General features: G+C 38.2%; 1 gene segment (V, D, J or C); it reads left to right on the top strand.

The window, feature by feature from the left end:
- Positions 1-243: 243 nt before the first annotated feature.
- Positions 244-21,409, top strand: part of LOC311600761 (T-cell receptor beta-1 chain C region-like) — a 266,643-nt gene continuing 245,477 nt past the window's right edge. Inside the window, exons 1-2 of the C gene segment in view lie at positions 244-372; positions 495-789.

The following is a 21,409-nucleotide window of genomic DNA, read 5'->3' as shown; positions in this document are numbered from 1 at the left end:
ATTATAAAGAATTAATGGATTAAAAGTATAAGCATTATCTAACAGTAACATGATCCTCTAATGTGATGTTCCATTTATTTTTATAGCTCCTTAAAATTTAGATGTACTGTTGTGACAACAAGACAGTTGAAAAATTATTTTAAATGATTAAAACTTTAACACGTTGTATTCACTCATTATAGTAAAGTTTCTCTGATACCGTGAGCTGCTTTGGTGGTAGCATGAAGCGATAATATGAGGACTCAGTCTACCAAGGGATGATGTCACAGGGAGGTTACTGACAAAGCATATGAACTCACATCCTTTGCTGCTCCAGTGTGGCCATGGGCGCACGACTCATCTGCTGTGTAGTGCTTTGCCTTCTCGGGCCAGGTGAGACCTAAGCTCCCAAGATAGATTCTTGTTTTGAGTTTACCAGCAACAGACCTAAATAATTTTCCTTTCCAGAGTCTCTTCTGTCCTGCACTCATGTTTTCTGTTCAATTTTCATCTAGGCTCCTTTGATGCTGCAGTTATTCAAACTCCAGGACAGCTGATCAAAACGAAAGGACAAAAAGCAAAGATGGACTGTCACCCTGAAAAGGGGCACGCTGCTGTTTTCTGGTATCAACAGAAAGAGAGCAAAGAGTTTAAGTTCCTGATTTACTTTCAGAATCAAAAGCCTCTTGATCAAATAGACATGGTCAAGGAGCGATTCGCAGCTGAGTGTCCCTCAAGTTCACTGTGCAGCCTGGAAATAAAGTCTTCTGAAGCAGACGACTCTGCGCTCTACCTCTGTGCCAGCAGTCAGTCCACAGCACTGAAATGTGCACTTCCTTCCATTCAAAAACCCTCCCTGGAGCCAACTTACGGAGCAGGTGATGCCGGGGGTTGGAAGGAAGGGAGGGAAATTAAGTGGAGCCAGTGTAAACCGCAGTACATTTCACATGGGATGTGGAGAGGTTAGGAGAGACACTTCTAAAACAGCACACCCAGACCAAGTCAGGGGTGGCTGCTCGTCATATTGCGTTTTTCACTTTTCTTTTTTTCTTTTGTTTTGTTTTGTTTTTCTGACCTTTCATTCCATGCTTTTTCTTTCATGTGATTTCATGGTGGAATGGGATGATTACCAAATATCATAAGGTTAGTTGGCATCATTTTGCCACACTGACAAGTTTGGTTACTCCTGAGCCCATATTTAAAATCTTAATAGAAAATGGGTTTGTAATGATTTAGCTGTGGTTTTCTTGGGGAACTTTCAACTCTACCCACATACGCAATATCATAAGATCATACATTACAATGTTGCCGCTTGTATTTCCCTGTGAGCTTAAGTTGAGCAAAACACATCATGTTTCTGTGTGCTTATCAAGTCTGTCCCTTCTAAATGAAAGAAAATATTCAAAAATCTACTTTTTCCAGAAAGGAAATAAACTATCCACAGCTTCCTCCCAGCACTGAAACACTTGTATATAACCTGTCATAGAACAATTACAATAACTTCATAATATTATGTCCTGGCCTATGAGTGTTGAAATGTGGAGTGTACTATATGTATTTTATTTTACATATATGCATGTTACCAAAGGAATATTTACAATTAATATATGTTCCAGTCTCAGTGTGATGCACCCAATCCTTTCTCCCATATCTTCATCTCTCCAACTGTCATTATTCCAGTGACCAGACTGAGGCATTTTTCTAGCACTGACAATAGCTTCCTATATTCCATAATTTCTGTGACCCTTTCCCAAGACATCATCGGTTTTTTGATAAAGATGCAAACAAAGACTTAAGAATAAATAAATAATGTCAATAATTTAATAGGAAATAGTAATGGAAAAGATTCTGGTGCAGTAAGGTATGCAGAGGAGAGAGGGGGGTTGTGATTGTTCAACAATAGTGTGTGTGTGTGTGTGTGTGTGTGAGAGAGAGAGAGAGAGAGGGAGAGAGAGAGAGAGAGAGAGAGAGAGAGAGAGAGAGAGAGAGAGAGAGAGAATCACTAATGTATTAAGAAAGTAGAAGGGAGACTTGTTGGAAAGAAAAGAGGTTCATTAGGAAAGAAAGGCAGTTAGTGAAGACAATGGCAAGAACATGATTAAAGTAATATATACATATACATATACATATACATATATATAATGGTTGTGTGTATAATGAAATTGTGAAAGAATAAATTTAAAACGTGTACTGTAAGCCTTGTCTAGCAGTGGTAATATTTTAATTCCCATATTCTTATAATCTCATGACTTTCACATATGCATTGTTTTGTTAGTGAAATGCATATAAACTGTTTTGAATTAATAGTCATCGAGTTATATTAACAAAGGTGAGGAAAAGCTTTCCCTTTGATACTAAAAACTTTCTCAGTGGTAGCACAAAACAGTACCGTAAGAGTTGGGTCTGCAAAGACTCACGTCACAGGAAGTTTGTAGGTGAATCATGAAAACACAGCATCCTCTGCTGCCCTGCCTAGTGTGGCCATGGATGCACGGCTGCTCTGTTGTGCAATGCTTTGTCTGCTTAGGGCAGGTGAGTACTGGGTACGAAGGCAAAGACCTTGTCTTACACTCCAAACTTAAGTTCCCAGCCTCTGGGCTTTCCAGAGTCCCCCCTGCTCTGTTCTTATTCTCTGTTTCCTTCTCTTCCAGGCTCTTCTGACGCCGAAGTAACCCAGACTCCAGGATATCTTGTCAAAGAAAAAGGACAGAAAGCAAATATGAGCTGTCTCCCTGAAAAGGGGCATACTGCCTTTTACTGGTATCAACAGAACCAGAAAAAAGAACTTAAATTTTTGGTTAATTTTAGAAATGAAAAAATTATTGAACAAATAGACTTGGTCAAGAAGCGATTCTCAGCTAAGTGTCCCTCAGACTCACCCTGCAGCCTCGGAATCCAGTCCTCTGAAGCAGGAGACTCCGCGCTGTACCTCTGTGCCAGCAGTCTGTCCACAGCGCTGAAAGGTGCTTTCCCCTCTGTGCACAAACTCCATTGTGGACGCAACTCAGGAAGCGGGTGAGGCCAGAAACTGGAAGACAGTAAGAGAAATTTACCAGACCTAGCAGCAACCACAGTGATTTCACACAAGGCCAGCAGGTGTTTGGAGGCACAAAAGCAACCAGCCGACATTTCTGAAACAGGCCAGGTCTGAGATAGTTGCTCTTCGTGCTGCATTATTCTCTTCTTTTTCCTGCCTCATCCTTGTCTGTACTTATCCACCATCGCTCTGTTTTCACACAGACCTCATGGCTGGAATACGAAAGTCACCAAAGAGTACAGCTTACCTTGGCATCCTTGTATCACATTGATGCAGTTTAGGATCAATTTTTGAGTTTGTATTTAAGATTTAGTTTTTCTTTTCTTTTTTTAAGGCAAAAATAATTTATGCGAGTGATAGAATTTTAGACAATTTTGGCATATGACATGATAACTAGCCCTTGCATCTGAATAAATTTTATACATTAGTGTCATTCAACATGTATAAAATGTACAACATAGATATAATCCACATCCTTGATTTCACACATAGATGTTTTAAACAAGAAAAATGTAAAATTAATTTTAATTTTTAATAACAACCTCTAATTTAATGTTCTTAAAAATAATGCTGTAAAGCAGTCATTAAAATATACTTTAGGTTTTTGAAATTCTGTGTATTTTGGACGTTATAGCATCTCTCTCTGTGTATTAATCAATCAGTATGTGTAGATGTGTGTCGGTGTATGGGGGTGTGGCTATCCCTGTGCATACACAGGTGGAGGCCAGAACAGGATGTTAGATGCCTCCCTCTGTCACATCTCTGCCTTTTTCTCCTGAGACAAAGGGTCTTGTGGAAAATGGCACATTCAGAAATTTAGTTTTTCAAAAAGGTATTTGTGTCTGTGTGCATGTGCAAGTGTATAAATGCATACTCATGTTCACATTTGAGTCCAAATGTCTATGGAATACATTGAGGAGTTTAATCTTTTGGATCTTTTTTTTTCTCCTTTATTAATTTATTCTTGTTACATCTCAATGGTTATCCCATCCCTTGTATCCTCCAATTCTTCCCTCCCTCCCATTTTCCCCTTATTCCTCTCCCCTATGACTGTTCCTGAGGGGGATTACCTCCCCCTGTATATGTTCATAGGGTATCAAGTCTCTTCTTGGTAACCTGCTGTCCTTCCTCTGAGTGCCACCAGGTCTCCCCCTCCAGGGGACATGGTCAAAGGTGAGGCACCAGAGTATGTGAGAAAGTAATATCCCACTCTCCACTCAACTGTGGAGAGTGTTCTGTCCATTGTCTAGATCTGGGTAGGGGTTTAAGGTTTACCGCCTGTATTGTCCTTGGCTGGTGCCTTAGTCTGAGCGGGACCCCTGAGCCCAAATCTGCCTATCATAATGTTCTACTTGTAGGCTTCTAGGACCCTCTGGATCCTTCTACTTTGCCATTCTCCCATGCTTCTCTCATCTAGAGTCCCACTAGAATGTCCTCCCCTCTGTCTCAGTTTCCTGGTAGGTGAAGGCTTTCGTGGGACATGCCCCTTGGATCTTGAGTTACAGACAGTTGTGAGCCACCTACTGTGAGTGCTGAGCTTTGAATTCCTGCTCTTTCCTGGAGCCAATTGCCATTAAGTGCTGACCATCTCTCTAGACTCCTGAATTTGTGTTTAAATCTCTTTTTTAATGATTAAGTATTTATTCATGTATTAAGTTTCCACACTGAGTCTCATGTATATGCATGATTGTTATGTGTCCATGAAAAATGCTGTTTCCCAAAACGAAAACCTTTAAAGAATAATGTTAATTTCTAGATGGCTTTTTCTTTTTTAAAATTTTGTTAATTTATTCAGATTACAACACACTTGTTATCCCATTACTTGTATCCTCCCATTCCTCCCTCCCTCCTGCTTTCACCCTATTCCCCTCCCCTAAGATTAGATCTTCCCATAAGCTAAATGCAAATGAACAAATATTTGTCATCATCTTTGTTTAAACACAGCACTCACCTCACAGCTGTCTTTTTCATAATTGAGCATATGTATTTATAACATTACAGAAAAAAGAATAACCAAAAATACAAATGAAGAGTGTAATTTGACACTTTTGAGGGCTGCTAAGATCTCAGTCTCAGCTCTGAATAGTCTACCAGGGGTCTACTTTGATCAAGGGGGTGGTATTATTTGGAAAGATATATTTTTTCCTTTTTTAACATATATACTTATATTATTACACATACATACAGTAAACTACCTACAGTGAGAAGAACCACAAGAAAATCAGGAATTATATAAATGGTTACATTCATAGTGATTTGTCCATTTGTGTTTGGCAATCTCAAAGAAAACATCTTTCCTAACTTGGTGCATTTAAATTTCTGAATGTAAATCACATCTCATCTCTATCAACTTAAAACATCTATCTAGACCTAAAAACATCTTAACCCCTAAACAACTAAGCTTAATTGTAAAACTAAACTATCTGGTCTTCAACCCCACCAGAGACTTGAGAAGGAATAAAATGTAATTACTTGAGTGAACCAAAAGTGCAGGTTAGCAGCTTCCAAAATGAAAAAAGACAGAGACAGTTTGCTGCCTGAACAGTTACCCAAGACTCTCTATAACGTTGGAGCATCATCTTCAGCCTTCTGGCACAATATATCTGACAGACCTATTTGTGAGGCAGGAACTATTGAAGACTTGCCTACCTTGTCTTTGTGGAGTTTGGCCATTAACTCTGCCTGCATCCAAACTTGCCTATTTTTAGGCAGAATTGTGGCTGTGGCTGAAACAAAGACATTTTACCCAGTGTTTAGATTTTAATAGAAAGAAACAACTTTTGATGGTCCAGTCATTATATTCTTGAGGAGGACCTTACTTACTCTAGACACATTTGCATGTATCAGAAGTCATGCATATATCATTTTATTATGGATCTAAATCTAGCACTCAGTTTCTCTCCTAAGCTTAAAGTGAATAAAGCCATGTTTCTGTGAGTTGAGCAGTCTTCTGTCTAATGATCTATGACACTCCATGTCCTCTCTCTGGAAAAGAAAACAAATTTCTCCCAGGCTCCTTCCAACATTGAAACCATTCATATGGAGTCCCATGCCATTAGAATGTGCCTCTTAAATCACATTATTGTGATCTCACAATCATAGTTATTGACATATGGAGAGCTACTTTACTTTATTTATTGACATAGCACTGGAAAGAATTTGAAGATTACTGTACACTCTAATCTAACTTTAAAGTACACCAGAGACTTCCTTTATCCTCATATCTCTTTTATGAAGTTATCTTGTTTTCTAGTGAAGGAAATTTTGCAGCATCTGTGTGTTAAGAGAAACTACTCTTTTGCCATTTCACAAGACATCATTGGTTTTTATCATAAAACGAAGATGACAGCTTAAGAAACAATAAGTAAAATCAATTTTGGGGTAGAGAAAATACTCCAATAAAATAAAAGCCTGAAGTGAGGTATCTAATGTCTGTAATTCCTCAATGGGCCTGGGGAAGAGAGGATCACAATTTAGAGCCTAGCATGGTCTATATGGCAAAACGAAGAGGATGATAGAGATAGAGACTATAGTCAGTGTTTACATTGCTAGCTGTGTACTGCCTTTATTTTGATATTTGTTGTATATGTATTTTTGTACAATTTAGAAGCCAACACAAAATCCTTTCAGTGTATAAGATATGCAGCCATATTTGCCAACTTAGCGTAAGTGATCAGCAACATCACAATTATGAGTCTGCAGGGATCACGTCACAGGAAGGGTGCCAGTGAGGTGTGAGAAACTCATTCGTTTCCAGGCTGTAAGCCATGATAGCTGCAAAGCTCTTCTTCTGCACAGCTTTCTGTGCCCTGGGAGCAGAGGAGTCCTCAGGAGAAACGGGCAGTTCTTATTCTGAGACTGCTAACTATACATCTGTGCCTTTCTTTGCCCATGTCACTTTTTGTTTGTATCCCGGCTTCCATTTCCTGATCTTCCAGGTTGTTTTGATGCCAAAGTTATTCAGACTCATCTGGTCAAGAGGAATGGACAGAGAGGAGTCACGGGCTGTGCTCCTGAAAAGTGGCATAGTATTCTTTTCTACTATCAATAGGACCAGAACAAAGAATTTAAGGTTTTTTGGTGTATTTACAGAATCAAGAATTACTTCAAGAAATAGACATGGTCAAGAAGTGATTGTTAAATGAATGTCCCCCAAACTCATCCTGCAACTTGGAAATACAGTCCTCAGAAACAGGAGAGACAGTGCTGTATTTTCATGCCAGTATTACGTCCAGAGCTCTGAAATGTGCTTTCCTCTTTGTGCACGTGTCCTATATGGAGTCAACTTAGGAATCTTTTGGTTGGAAAGAAGAAACAAATTAACTGGAGTTAATGCCAATGGCTAAGAGCTTCATTTCTTGAAAGGGTCTCTGGTGTTTAGAAGTCAAAGAATGACAGGCTGAGAATTCTAAACTAACTCTTCCTCCTTGTCGTGGGTCTGGTCTATGACAGTACTTTCCTTTATGTTACACTTTCCTCCTCCTTTATATCCTTTATTATTTTACCTTTCTGCCTATAAACTTTCTTCTTTAAATCAAACTACATGCTGTTAATAAAATGATCATCAATAATCACAAATAAAGCAAACATTACTCTACCATGTTGATAAATATCAGATTGTCCACAAAGAGAAACATGGAGAGCAATGAAAAAAATGGAGCATCCAGAAATAAACTCACCCATTTATAACCTTCTAATCTTTGAAAGAGACATGGCAATTATGCAATGAAAAGGAGACATCTCTTTTAATACATAGTGCTTAGGGAACTAAATATCATGTATAAAATAATAAAATAAGTGGTAAATCTCCTTCTGCACAAAAAAACAAGTTAAAATGAATCAAAGACTTCAATGTAAGACATGGAACACTTAAAACACTAGAAGAAAAAAGAATCAAGATCCTTCAAGATACAGATTAGGGGAGACCTTTCTGAAAGGGATTCTAATAACATTGGATATAATTCCATGGTTGTCATGCAATTTTAAATCTTATCACAGTAAAGAAAATAATCTCTAAAGAGATATCCTGCATATAAAATCCTCTCCCATGTAATTGAAGGAGTTTTTTTTTCCTATAATCTATTTTCTATAATCTATAAAAGTTGCAGAAGTTAAGCACTGCCTTACATAAATTATCCTGTCAGTGAGTGGATATGTTGAGTATGCAATTCTCAAAATAATAAATACAAATGCTTAATATAAATTGAATAGATTTTCAATGCACTTAGCTATCAGGGAAATGCAAATAAAAACCACATTGAGATGTGTTCATAGCGGCTACGACCAAGAGGACAGATGGCAAGTGACAACTGCTGATAAGGATGCAGAAATAGAATCCTTTTATGTTGCTGATGGGAATGAAAACTATTATAGCTAGAGAGAAATTGGTATGGAGAGATTCCAAGATTAAAAATAAAAGTATCACGATCCATTTATACCATATTCTATGTGGGTAAGTCCACTGGATTAAAACTGGTTTATCATAGATATAGTTGTGCACCCTTATAGTTTACTTCAGTTTTCACAATTGCAAGATATAGAGCAAACCTAGAGCTGCATCACATTATTAATATTAATTGATATTATTCTTATTACAGAATGAAGAAGGGGAGAGCTAAAGAAATATTAATATGTAAAGAGATGTGTGTACATGTGGATTGTGTGTGTGTGTGTGTGTGTGAGAGAGAGAGAGAGAGAGAGAGAGAGAGAGAGAGAGAGAGAGAAAGAGAGAGAGAGAGAGAGAAAGAGAGAGAGAGAGAGAGAGAGAGAGAGAGAGAGAGAGAGAGAGAGAGAACATCACTAAGAAGGAGAAAGCAGAAAGGGGACTTGGGGACAGGGTTTGTGAGAGAGAAAAGAAGGCAATAGGCTGACAATGGGAGAGAATATGATCATATCACATTGTTTGTATGTAATTGAACAGGGAAGGAACAAAATAAAAAAGATATATGATAGATAGATAGATAGATAGATAGATAGATAGATAGATAAATGCTTCTGAGGTTCCACCCTTGGCTGAGGAGCTACCGGTAATTTATGACCTTTTCCTTTGGTGGGCATCATTAGTAGGCTGCTAATACCTTATTGGATGGCTTCATACCTCTATGTGTATTGATCTCCCTAACTGAATTCAGTGGGTTATAATTAATTAAGTAATGAAATAGAAAGGCATATGTTTGGCAGGTCCTGGAAGGGTGTTGAAAGGGAAAGAGAAGATAAGGGTGGATAGGATCAAGACACATTGTCCATAGTATGGAATTTTCAAGATATAAATTTAAAATATTGATTAAAAGGCAAATGGGTAAAAAGTATTTAAAAGAAAATATTAATGTAAACATTACCTAGCAATAGTACATTATTTTAACTCTAATATTTGTTGATTTTAGGATGCTTGTAAATATGGCTCTATTGTTTATGCTAGTAAAAGAGTTATAAAATATCTTTCTGTAGATGAGACATAAAAAATTATAGCTACCATGTAGGAAAAGTTCCCTCTCTGTTGTTGTCATGAATATTTTAGTGATAACAGGAAGCAATAATATAGCTACCTTGTCTGCCAAGGGGGAACATCACATGAAGGTTGGTGGCAAAAAACTGAACATATTTTGAAAGTAATTTAAAAATCTTCTTTAAAATGAAGTGCAGGACTGAGGAAGATATTTGATGTTGACTTTGTTCTGCACATGCATGCATGCTCACATGCACATGTACATGTGAACACATACATACATATATACATAGGGACATACTTAGCTTTATAACTTCTCTTGACTTTATCCTGCAACCTAGATTGAGCCAATCTATGAGAGACCATATTAAGATGCACCAAATTCTTGATTTATCCCAAGGGATCATTGGTTTTTTATCATAAAACGCACGTGATAACCTAAGATATAATAAGTGTGATAAAAATATGTAATAGGAAAAAAGATTTGGAAGAGTAGAGATGCTGAGGAAAAAGGAAAGAGCCTGATTACCACACATAGTCCTTCAGTTACAGCAATGGGGTATTGTGGACCACGGATGAGAATTTCCCTCTCTCTCTCCATTCTCTCCACTCTCCCTCCTTTCTCTCTACTTCTTCGAACTCCCCATATACATCACTAGTGTTTATAATTACAATGCAGATAACAATTGTATTTGATCATTTCCCCTTGGTGGGGAGGCCTCGTATCACACAGAGGAAGGGGAATCAGGGCCTCCATCCACATGAGACCTGATAGGATGTGATCATTTGGTGGGAGAGGAGGTCCCCTTCTGTAAGAGGTCTATGGGAAAGGAATAGGGCGGAAGAGGTGGGGGGGTGGGAACAAGAAGATACAATGGAGGAGCTAACATTCAAATGGAATCTGAATAAATTATAATAAATAAAACATGTTTAATTAAAAAAAAGAAAAGAAAACCCCAGAATTGTAAGATTTCATGTAAAGAGCTGAAAGGATGATGAGAGGGAGAGAGAAAAAATGTATTATATTATATTATATTTACTTGATCATTTAGACATGTGCGGTATTATCTACCCTTTCCATCTCCATTTCTCTCACTACTGGGCTTTAGTATTTAATCAAACAATAATGTTTTCTCTACATTTCTGTTCTCAAATGGTTCCTTTATGTCTTTAGGGTGGTTCTTTTTGAGGGTTCTGTATTTTTACAAATGTTCTTTAGAAGTCCCTGAGATATACTAGCTAATCAGTACCTTTCTTGTTTTAATCATTCAACATACTGCCTTCCAATACAACACAAGATTAAGAAGTCTAATAATCAATAGGTATGGGAAGAAGCAGGTGTTCTTGTTCTTGAGTGTGTGTCTCCATTATTTTTGTCGGGATAGTCTTTCCTGTGTCCCCGGACATCCATACTACTCTCTGTCTTTAATTATCACTCACATATTTGAGCAGCATACAAATGTTCTATCCATCACTTCACCCCAAAACACACTATCCCATAAGCAACTGCCTTTCCCGCAGAAATTCTATCTCAATGGATAGAGAAAATATGGTACATTTACACAGTGGAATAGTATTAAGCTATTAAAAACAAGAAAATTATGAAAAATTCAGACAAGTGGATGGAACTAGAAATGATCATCCTGAGTGAGGTAACCCAGACTCAGAAGGACACACACGGCACATACAAACCTATAAGTGGATTTTAGTTATACAGTACAGGATAAACATACCACAATACACAGACCCAAAGAATTGGGCCCAAGGGAGGTTCTCCCTGAATTTCAGCTAGGTGGGGAAATAGAATAGACAAAAGAAGTGGCTGTAGACAAGGATCTGGGTCAGAGAGAGTGGGGGAGGGAAAGAGAAGGGGAGGTCAGATGTGGGGAGAGTTGGGAGGTGAGGTGAGAGCTCCTGGAGAGAAAAGGGAAACCAAGAGCAGAAACATATCCGAGACAAGATGGGGACCTATGACAGGGTAGGTTACAGGGAGGGTATGGGGATGTCTCTAGCTGAGCTTTCCTAGCAACGAGGGATATGGAGTCCGAAGAGGCCACCCTCTAGCCAAGCAGGACTTATAGTGGTGGGAGGGAGACACCAATCCACCTACACAACCTTTGACCCAAATTTACCCTGCCTACAAAATGTGCAGAGAGAATTCCCAACCAATTCCTAGCCTAGCCTAGGACTCACCTCAGAGGCAGGCCCTGAAACCATTAAAGATACTCTGCTATGCTTACAGACAGGAGCCTAACACAGCTGTCCTCTGAGAGGTGCCAACCAGCAGCTGATGTAATCAGAACCTGAGACTCATAGCATTCAAGAGAGCTCAAGGAGTCCTCGTGAAGAGTTGGGGAGCAGAGTAGAAGGGCCCACAGGGGACAAGAAAGACCAACAAAAAGACCAACAGTGTCAACTAACCTAGACCCATGGGGCCTTACAGAGATGGAAGCAGTAACCAAAGAGCATGCATGCACTGGACCTAGGCCCCCTACACATATGTAACCGATCAGCAATTTGATCTTAATGTTAAGGTAAGTTAAGTTGATCAGGTGCTGTCTATGACATGGACTCTGTTGCCTGCTTTTGCTCACTTCGTTGCCTGGCCTCAGTGGATGAGGATGAGTTCAGGTACTTGATATACTGGGGTGGGTTGATTGGGGCGGGGGAGCTTCCCTTTTTTGAGCAGAGTGGAAGGGGACTAGGGGAAGATGGTGAGGGGAGGGACTGAAAGGAGAGGAGGGGGGCTACGATTGGGAATGTAAAGTGAATATATAAATTAAACACACATTTTTAAAAGATTCATTAAACTATGCGTTTTATTGAAATTAGTTTTTCATTCTTTGCTTTGAATTGTGTTCTGTGGTCCTATAGAAAGGGAGCAAGAAGACTTGTTCTTAAAGACTCAGATTTTTTTTTTAAACATTTTCTCTGTCATAGTCTAATCCTATCCTCTGACACCGCCAGTGTCATTAACTTCAGGAGTGTCAGCTGATCCATTTTTATACCACACATCCTTATGGATTAACTCTCACTGCATTAGAAAAGATGAGAGAATATTTAGTTGTCCTACACAGGTTATCAGTCCATGTAGGAAGGCAACGGCAAGCAAGAGGAGGCATAAACATATGTTACAAATAATGTACACATGATGATGAAAAAGCCCAAATTTTAAATGAAATTTGTCACATTCTCTGTAAATTAGATTTATCACTAGGTAAAATAAAATGATATTCTGAGGCTAAAATTCCTGGGGTGTGGGTAAAAAAACTGTTGCCAATTACCATCTACAACTCTAATTCTGAAGTGAATGGAAACATTCCATGGCTCTTCATGACTTCACTAGATCCTATGACAAAGTATTCACAGTGATGGGTCTGTGACACGTTTCACAACCACAACCACAACCTTGCTCATGTGTAAAGCTGTGGACAGCTAATGGATGCAGAGTTTATTTGGACTGAGCCCTCTTCTAAGAGAAAATATTTAATTGATAACTATAAGGAAGTGAGGGATAGTGGTTTCTTTGGTAGGATTTCATGGCAAATTATGAAATTATGCTATTCAGCCTCAAAGATTTTGAGATTGCCAAAAAGTAGAAATGGCATACTACAAGTCAGGTAAAGCTCTCCTCTCCCTCCCTTTCTCCTGCTCCCCCCACTCTCTTTCTACTGTCTAGAACAATTGGCTCATAAATACAGAATTCTCAGAGTATATTTCATATCAAAGACTTTTCTGCATTCAAATGAACATGATTCCTGGCAAGTATTTGGTTTTTGTTTGTTTGTTTGTTTTTAAGATTCAGAGCACAGTTCTAGTGACCACACAGGAAACAAATAAAAAATGGCCTATGGATATTGTTCCAATACAGTAGGCTGTTTTATCTGTTTCGCAAATGTGCACAAAGCCTCGAGACTATAATCAGATGTGTGTGTTTGTTTGAGTAACTCAGGTTCCTACCTCATGGATTCAAACACCTCATACATTTCAGATGTTGATGTAAATTTCCAGAGTTGTGTTTTCTAAGTTTGACATCCCAAACAGTAGAGTACACTGTTGTCATGGAAATTACCTTAGTCTGAGATTTAAAATCCAGTGAAGGTATAGGGGAAAAAAATTTAAAAAAACAACAAAAATCCAAAATCCTGCCTTTTGGGAACTGTCGATATGGAACACACCTGAAAATAACAGAAATGGACAGTATATTTGTCCACTCACTTGAAGCGTCTTCTAAGTCCTGGAAGCATACTGTCGAGGTTTAAGTTGCTCAATTATAACTGACCATATCAAATGTCACTTTCATAAGATCTGAAACCTGAAGACGCTTATGAGAGAGAACGCGGACACAAAAATGAAAGCCAGTATCTAAATTTCTTTTAAGACCTAACACAGATGAAACAGAAATGGAGGAAGGTTATTTTTTTTTTAAAGATTAATTCTTCACTCAGGATATGACACAGTCTGGTTGAGCTGTATAAAGTCCTTAGTATTTTTCAAGATGCCATGGTGAGTAGATCCATCAGCAAGACGTACTGAGACCATGCTGTGCAGAGTCCAAGGCAGTCAGACAAAAATAGCCTCTATGGTCTATCACATCTCTGCTTCCATATTTCCAGAGAATGTGTCTAGTTCTAAACTTGAATAATGTTGAAAAGTATTAGATATGGTAAAAAAAAAAAAGGAAAATATAACCACACATGGGAACCAAAAATAGTCAGTAGAAAGAAATCATGGTATAAGATAGAAGTTGGGAATTTCAGCCAATAATCTCTTGTCTAAAGGACTTAAAAGATGATGTTCTCATCACTCAATCAACAGATAACCTTTGTTGACCCTAGAAATTAAGGCAAGGGAGCAAGGATATAAATTGCCATGCCAGTGAGACGAGATGGAATTTATTTATAGCTGCAACAGACACTAAAACAATGATAGAATGCCATAAACATAAACCATAAACAAGTATGTGCCCATGAATTCTATGCAGATGAAAGCATTATTGAAAAAAAAAAACAGAATTTAAAAACAGACTCATGTTGCAGTCTGTGAAGAACGGTGTATACAGGAAATGGAATCATTTTTCAAAAGTATTTTTTTTCTAAAAAGAAAGCTACAAAGCCAGTTTCTTTTTTTGATGAACCCCAATCACAGCATAAGACCAAGTAAAACCAAGCAAATTAAAATTCCAACACCGATGAGGAAGAACTGGTGAGGCCTCTCCTCTGGCTGAGAAGCCACGGCAGTTGATGGTGCCTGGGAGGCTGTAAGTATTTTTTCTTTGGGGCTTTAGCCACTAGTAGGTTACTCATGGACCAGCGGACAGCCATCTACATGTACACTATTGAACAGAAAGAGATGTGAAGAGGAAACGGAGGGGAAGCAGATATGGAGGAGAGGAAAGGATAGGGAAAGGGGGAGGAGAAGGAGAAACTGCTCAGGATTGTTGTATGAGAGAAAAATCCATTTTCTTTTCTTTCTTTTTTCTCTTTTTATACTTTTATTTTATTACACATGTATAAAACAAACTACATACAGCAGGGAGAACCATGTGACAATCATGAGAATAATGAGTTCTATACATGTTACATTCATAGTGACTTGGCCATCTGCCTTCGTCTCCTTTGAAGTAAGTGTTTTTCCTGTCTTGTTGGGTCTAGATCTCCGAATGAGATTCAATATCTATCTTATGTCAACTCTAATAGCTTAACTTCTTTATCTTGATCTAAAACAATCTTGTCCCCTAACCAGCTAAACTTAGTTATAGAATCATATTATCTTCAAAAGTGGCAAAATAACCACTGGGCAAAATGTCCTTGTTCTGCCACTAACAGAATCTGCCTGAAAATGGGCAACTTAGATGCAGACAGAGTCAAGGGCCGCACTCTGCCAAGTCAGGGTAAGCAAGTTCTCAATAGTTCCTGGCCTGAAAATAAGTCTGGCAGAAATATTAGGCCAGAAAGCTGAAGATGAGGCTCCAATGTTATAAAGTGTATTGGGTGACTGGTCAGGCAGTAAAACTGTCTTAATTTATATTTTTTGGAAACTGCTAACCCACACTGCTGGTTCACTCAGGAATTTCAGTTTTATTCCTTCTCAAGTCTCTGAGGTACACTGAAGACAAGAATCCATTTTCAATAAAGAAAGAAAAAGATAAGATATTAGCAAGCATATTAGAGAAGTTCTGGGTAGTTGAAGGATGGATATTATTATAAGGTATTATATGTGTGTATGAACCTATCAAAATTAAATACCTTTTTAATTGTAAAGATAGCAATGTATATCAACTTCATAAACAGTCAAGAAAACATTATACAAAGATCACAAAACTTAATGACAAAAGTTTATAAAAAAAACCCACTTATGACCACAAAATTCTTCACTTCCTGTTAACAAGTCAAATTCAAATGTATTTATACATGTATGTCCACACAGAGTTGAGCATATAAAGGAAATACAACACGATCAACATCGCAGGGGAAACAATGTCTTGGAAGTGAGAAATAAGGTATTTAGCATACCAGCTAATGAGGAGTAATTATTAGATCATTTAAAAATGCAGAGAAAATATTTTTAAAAATCTAGTATTCATTCAAGATAAATGCTCTAAGGAAAGCATTAATGAATGTAAGATTTCTTTTTTTTCCCAAGATATATATTATTTTATTAATTTGTTCTTGTTACATCTCAATGGTTATCCCATCCCTTGTCTCCTCCCATTCTTCCCTCCCTCCCATTTTCCCCTTATTCCCCTCCCCTAATGAGATAAAAGTTATTGATAAAAATTTTATAATGAGCATCATATTTAATAGTTACTGAAACTGTCTTCACATAAAGCAGGGAACAGGTTATTAGATTTTCTTTCTACTGTTAGTCAAATCTTAACCAAAATGACAAGGCAAAAAATATGAAATTTAAAAAAACCCAAAAGGAATATTTTGCAGATTACAAAATTCTTTACATGAAAAAACCCTAAGGAATCATTGTTTGAAAGAGTAGAAACATTAGTAAATTTAGTAAGCTGACAGGGTACCAAATTAATATAAAAAATCAAATGTTTAATTTACTCTTTCAAAGCCAAGAAAGGTGGACTTCAGAAAACAATAACATTTAGAATAATGTCAATGACACATGACTTAGGAAGAAATTCAGAAAAATACATTGAGTGAAAACTACAGTACTTTGATAGGGAAAATTAAAGAAAACATCAAGAACTTGTATCTTTCTATGGATTGTGTGTTTCAGTTCATTAAGATGGCTACTTTTGAACAAATGATGTTGGAACAACCAGACAAAAAACTGGACCTGTACTGTCACTGGCACCATAATAACAATAAGTGAGATGCAACATAAATCTAATTTTTAAAAACCCAAACGAAATTCTAGGAGAAATCAGAGAAAAACACTTCTGTAAGGGAAGGACAGGCACCATTTTCTTCTGTAGCATTCCAAGTGTGGGAAGTTGTGCATTATACAGAGAGATAATTAACAATTGGGAAGAGAAAATTCAGGAATTCTTCAGAAGACAGGCAGCTGAATGCAGGTGAGGAGCGTGGAATGCGAGTAAGCCTGGACTGTATGCACTATGCCTGTTGTTGAGGCCAACTTACATGGAAAGTGGATCATAGATATGACTTAAAGGTTACGTGTGCCAGTCAGGAGTAGAAAAACTGTAGACCCACACCATCAAGAACCCTATAAGTTGTCCAGAATGTGAGCTTCCTTTTTAGTGTCTTCACTCATTTCTCTGGTGATAATTTCTCACCCATCTTTGGTTACTGATTATTTTCCTGAAATGATTTGTTTCTTTTTTCCTCACCACACATCTAAAAAATTCTGCCAAGCATGGCTGAATAGTGGGCTTATAATCACGGGACCAGAGTTCTGTGCTTTCAACTGGTATGGCATCACCAAATAGTTTATATTTTCCCCAATCTCACTTCTACTCAATTGACTGGACAGCATTAGGTAGCAGAAAAGCATATTTCCTTTAGGAATTTCACATCAGGGCAGAGCTATTTTTTTTTTCTGATACCAAGGACAAACCCCAGAATAGCAGCCTTAATTAATCAAGAACCAAGACAAAAATATTCATTGAACTAATCTACATTTCTCCTAGTGCTATGGTATGTTTTAATGAAATTGTTAAGAAGGGAGATGCTGGAATAAGTTACATGAAATGTGTACAGTAGCAAGAAAATGTGCTTGGGTGCTCCTGAGTAAAGAGGAAACTAATCATTGTAGTACAATAGAAAGGAAATTACCTCAGTGAGAGATAAACAGAACTTGTGATGACTAAAACTGAGTAATTTGGGGATATCTGGCTAATTGTCATATCATATTAAAATAAAAAGATGTGATGATACTGTGAGTGGAAAAGTCTAAATAGGATGTAGGAGGCTAGGAAAAAGGAAGCCAGAGAAAAGAGATGCAACTCAAATTAAAGATATATTTAAAAACTATATGGAATTATACTATTTTGCAAATTTATTAAAAGTATGGTATAAAAAAAGCCACACACAGATGTGGCCTGCCATGGACCATGAAGATCACACTGACAGATGTGCATACTGCCCTGTGAGCTGTTGGTCAAATAGGCTCCAGAGATTCCCCCAAATAATACAGACTATTGTACTTGCTCTTATTCCCCACCAGAACTTGACAGAAAGGACCTATTGCTAAAGACACCACATACTGCGCTCATAGAATATAAATATTTAAAGTTAAAATTGATCTATAGCCTTCTTCTTCCAGAATATCCTTCTTATTCCAAAGGGTTCTGTGCAGGGTGGTGGGAAAGAAATATCATAAAAACTCTTCTTACACAATTCTCAATCCTGTGAGCTCTAATGATGATGAGCAAGGCAGGACATGGCCTCTAGTGCACTAGTGGCTTGACTGTTATTCAGTGAACTGGGATTGGAGACCTGGTCCACAGAAAATAAATCATACCAGGTTCTGTAAAACCTGATCAAAAGTTTGTGGTTGAATATGTCACTGGCCCCAGGGAAAACTTATTGATGCTGCATTGCATAATGGTCATGTTCTTTACTGCCTTCTAGGTCCTCGTGTTTATACCCATAGATCAGTGCTCTGCTCAGCCTTCATCGGAAGAGCTGCTTACTTCACTATGGTTAATGCAGAAACCCATAGCTGGCCAAAGTGTCAAGAAGAAAGGACAGTAGGATGCCCAAGCCCAACTGGGACAGCGACATCATCCCCAGCATTTAGAGAAAATTATGGAAGAGGAAGCAGAAAAAAAGTTTAAAATGCAGAGGATGGGAAGCTATGTAGCAGAGGTGTGTCTTCTGAACATGACGCGGCCTTGCACGCACACACTCAGTGTAGATGTGCTCATCTTCAAGACCTGCATGTGAGTAGCCCATGCACCGTTCAGCATGGACAGGGCAGGGGCTCAGGAAGCAGCACTCCTCCCTGGGGAATGACTGGTGACTAAAGTCATGAGGGGCAGGGCGGGGAGTTTTCTTCGGTGGTGTAGCTACTGATAAACTGCCCTTGTTCTAGTAAGCTAGCTCTCACCAGGATCAGGCAGGAAACCCTAATTAAATTCAGTGATTCACACAGAGAAGGAAGTCCTGAAAGCAGGGGTGGAACTTGCTGGAAAGAAGGGTTTCAGTGGAAGAAAGAAGTTAAGGGAGGGTGATAATGAAAGAAAACAGCTGTAACTCATTATATAAATATATGAAGCTGTCAAACAGTAAGAATACTTTCAAAGAACGTGGTGATGAGAAGACATTAGCTAATGTGCACGTTGTTAAAAACTATTCAGAAATAGTATATTTTGTGCGTTGTGGCACAACAGGGTGATTATAGTTAAAAGTAGAGGATTTTGAATGGACTCACCATTCACAAATGTTGAAAGCTTGGGGTGATGGATACAGTAATTGTGCTGAGTTGAGCATTACCCAGTGTCTCTGTGAATCAGGGTATTACATGGAACTTTGTAAATACAGATGGAGATTATTTGCCAAACTTAAATTAATACATTGAAAATATAAAACATAGGTTAAACATTTTAAAGAATGCTACTAATTTGCTGTGCAATAAGACTTACTAATATATCATATGAGGGTACAACTGTGGATATGGAAAAGCTGGCTGAACCATAGGACCTGAAGTAGCAAGCAGCCAATTGATTAGTCTACCAGGCAAGGTTTCACACAGCAACTGTAACTCTGAAGTCCGGGCAACTTATTGCATTGAATTGCTAAACTTGTTCTCTCTAACGTTAGGATAAAAATCATCTTTTTAACAGCTTATTTTCAATTACCTGAAAACAGAAATGAACACATTAAGCGTTTCCTAGAAATGCATGCTCACACTGATTGAACACTCCTTTCTATGAGTCAGTATTTCCCGTAACTATCTCTAGCCATAAAATATTGAATAAAAATGCAGGAGTCATGAAAAAATGGAAAATCTGGAAGAGACAGTCATTATGCTTTCCTTAAAACAAATGAAAGCCTCAGGTTTTAGAGAGCATGCTGAATTTGCAGAGTTAGAATCAATTTTTATCAAAATGAGAGAAAACCTGCAGTGTCCTAACAAGACAGTAGAAATAGGTTCCTCAATTTGAAGGTATTCTACTTCCCCCAATGAACTCATGGACTTTCTTATGGATTCATTTACTATACCTCAGTAACTTCCATTGTTTACCTATTATCACTAAATGTCTTTTCATGGTGAATTTTATTTATTTATTATTTTAATTTATTTTTTAACATTTATTCACTTTACGTCCCAATCTTACCTCCATCCCTAGTCTCCTCTAGGCTCCACCCTCCCTTTTCTCCCCATGCCCCTCCCCTAGTCCTCAGAGAAGAGGAGACCATCTCTCCTACCAACCAACCCCAGTCCATCAAGTCTCATCAGGACTGTCTGCATCCTCTTCCTCTTTGCCTTGGTAAGGCTACTCAGCCAGGGGGAACTGATCAAAGAGCAGACAACAGAGTCTGTAGGAAAGACAGCCCCTGCTTCCCTTAATAGGGGACCCTACATAATGTTTTTATTATTTATTTGAGAATTTGTACCTTTTCCCTTAAGGTTCAGGGATATTTTTAGTAAATGAGTCAGAAAGATTGTAGAAGCCAGAGGTGGTAGATGGCTTCAAGGAAGCTGTGTTTTCCAGACACAACAAGGCAGAAGAACAAATGAACGGACAGCAGTTGTGACACTATGCACAAGGTCAAGCCAGCCAAATGTCCACACGGAAGAGGGGACGAGGGCACAAAGCCTTATCCTTAGCTGAGAATCCCCTGGAATTTGATTGCTGTTGGGAGAGAGTCCATTTTATCTAATGGTGAAGGGTGGTATTGTCTTGAGTAAGTGAAACAAACCCTGGGAAGATAAAGAAAACCAAAAGAGAGAGAAGAATGACATAGAAAAGCCTCTGCTACAACCAAGAGCATTTATAATATATAAGCCAAAATGTCTACATCCTGCTGAGTCACACAGAGGTACAGAAGGTCTCTGGTACTGGGTTTATTCTGCAACAATCTCTCAAGCACAGTAAAGTGGGGTGATCTTCCTTGAGCTTGAACACTTCCTCTTTCCCCCTTCCACGTCCTAACTCCCCAAACATTTAGAGCTAGAAACACCTTCATCCCGCCTCTCCTTATGGGTTTTATACTACTCTGTAGTGTTTGTATGTTTGTTTGTTTTTGTTTTTTGTTTTTGTTTTCTGGGAACAGTTACATTTGGAAAATAAAAGGAGATATCTTTGGAGTTTTCAGGCTGGGATTAAGCTTCTCCCTAGAGACCCTGTAATGTAGACCTTCCTCAGCACTGTCTCCATTTCTGTCCTGTTTCTCCTGAAGGGCCCATGAATTCTGATATTACTCAGATCCCACAGAACAAGATCATGAAGAGAGAAAAGAGCACTGTTCTGGGATGTTCTCATATTAAACATGATTACTGAATGTATGGGTATTGAT

The sequence above is a fragment of the Acomys minous genome, assembly GCF_964271855.1.
Source record: "Acomys minous genome assembly, chromosome: 6".
Lineage (NCBI taxonomy): Eukaryota > Metazoa > Chordata > Mammalia > Rodentia > Muridae > Acomys > Acomys minous.
This window is presented reverse-complemented; position numbering and strand designations above follow the sequence as displayed.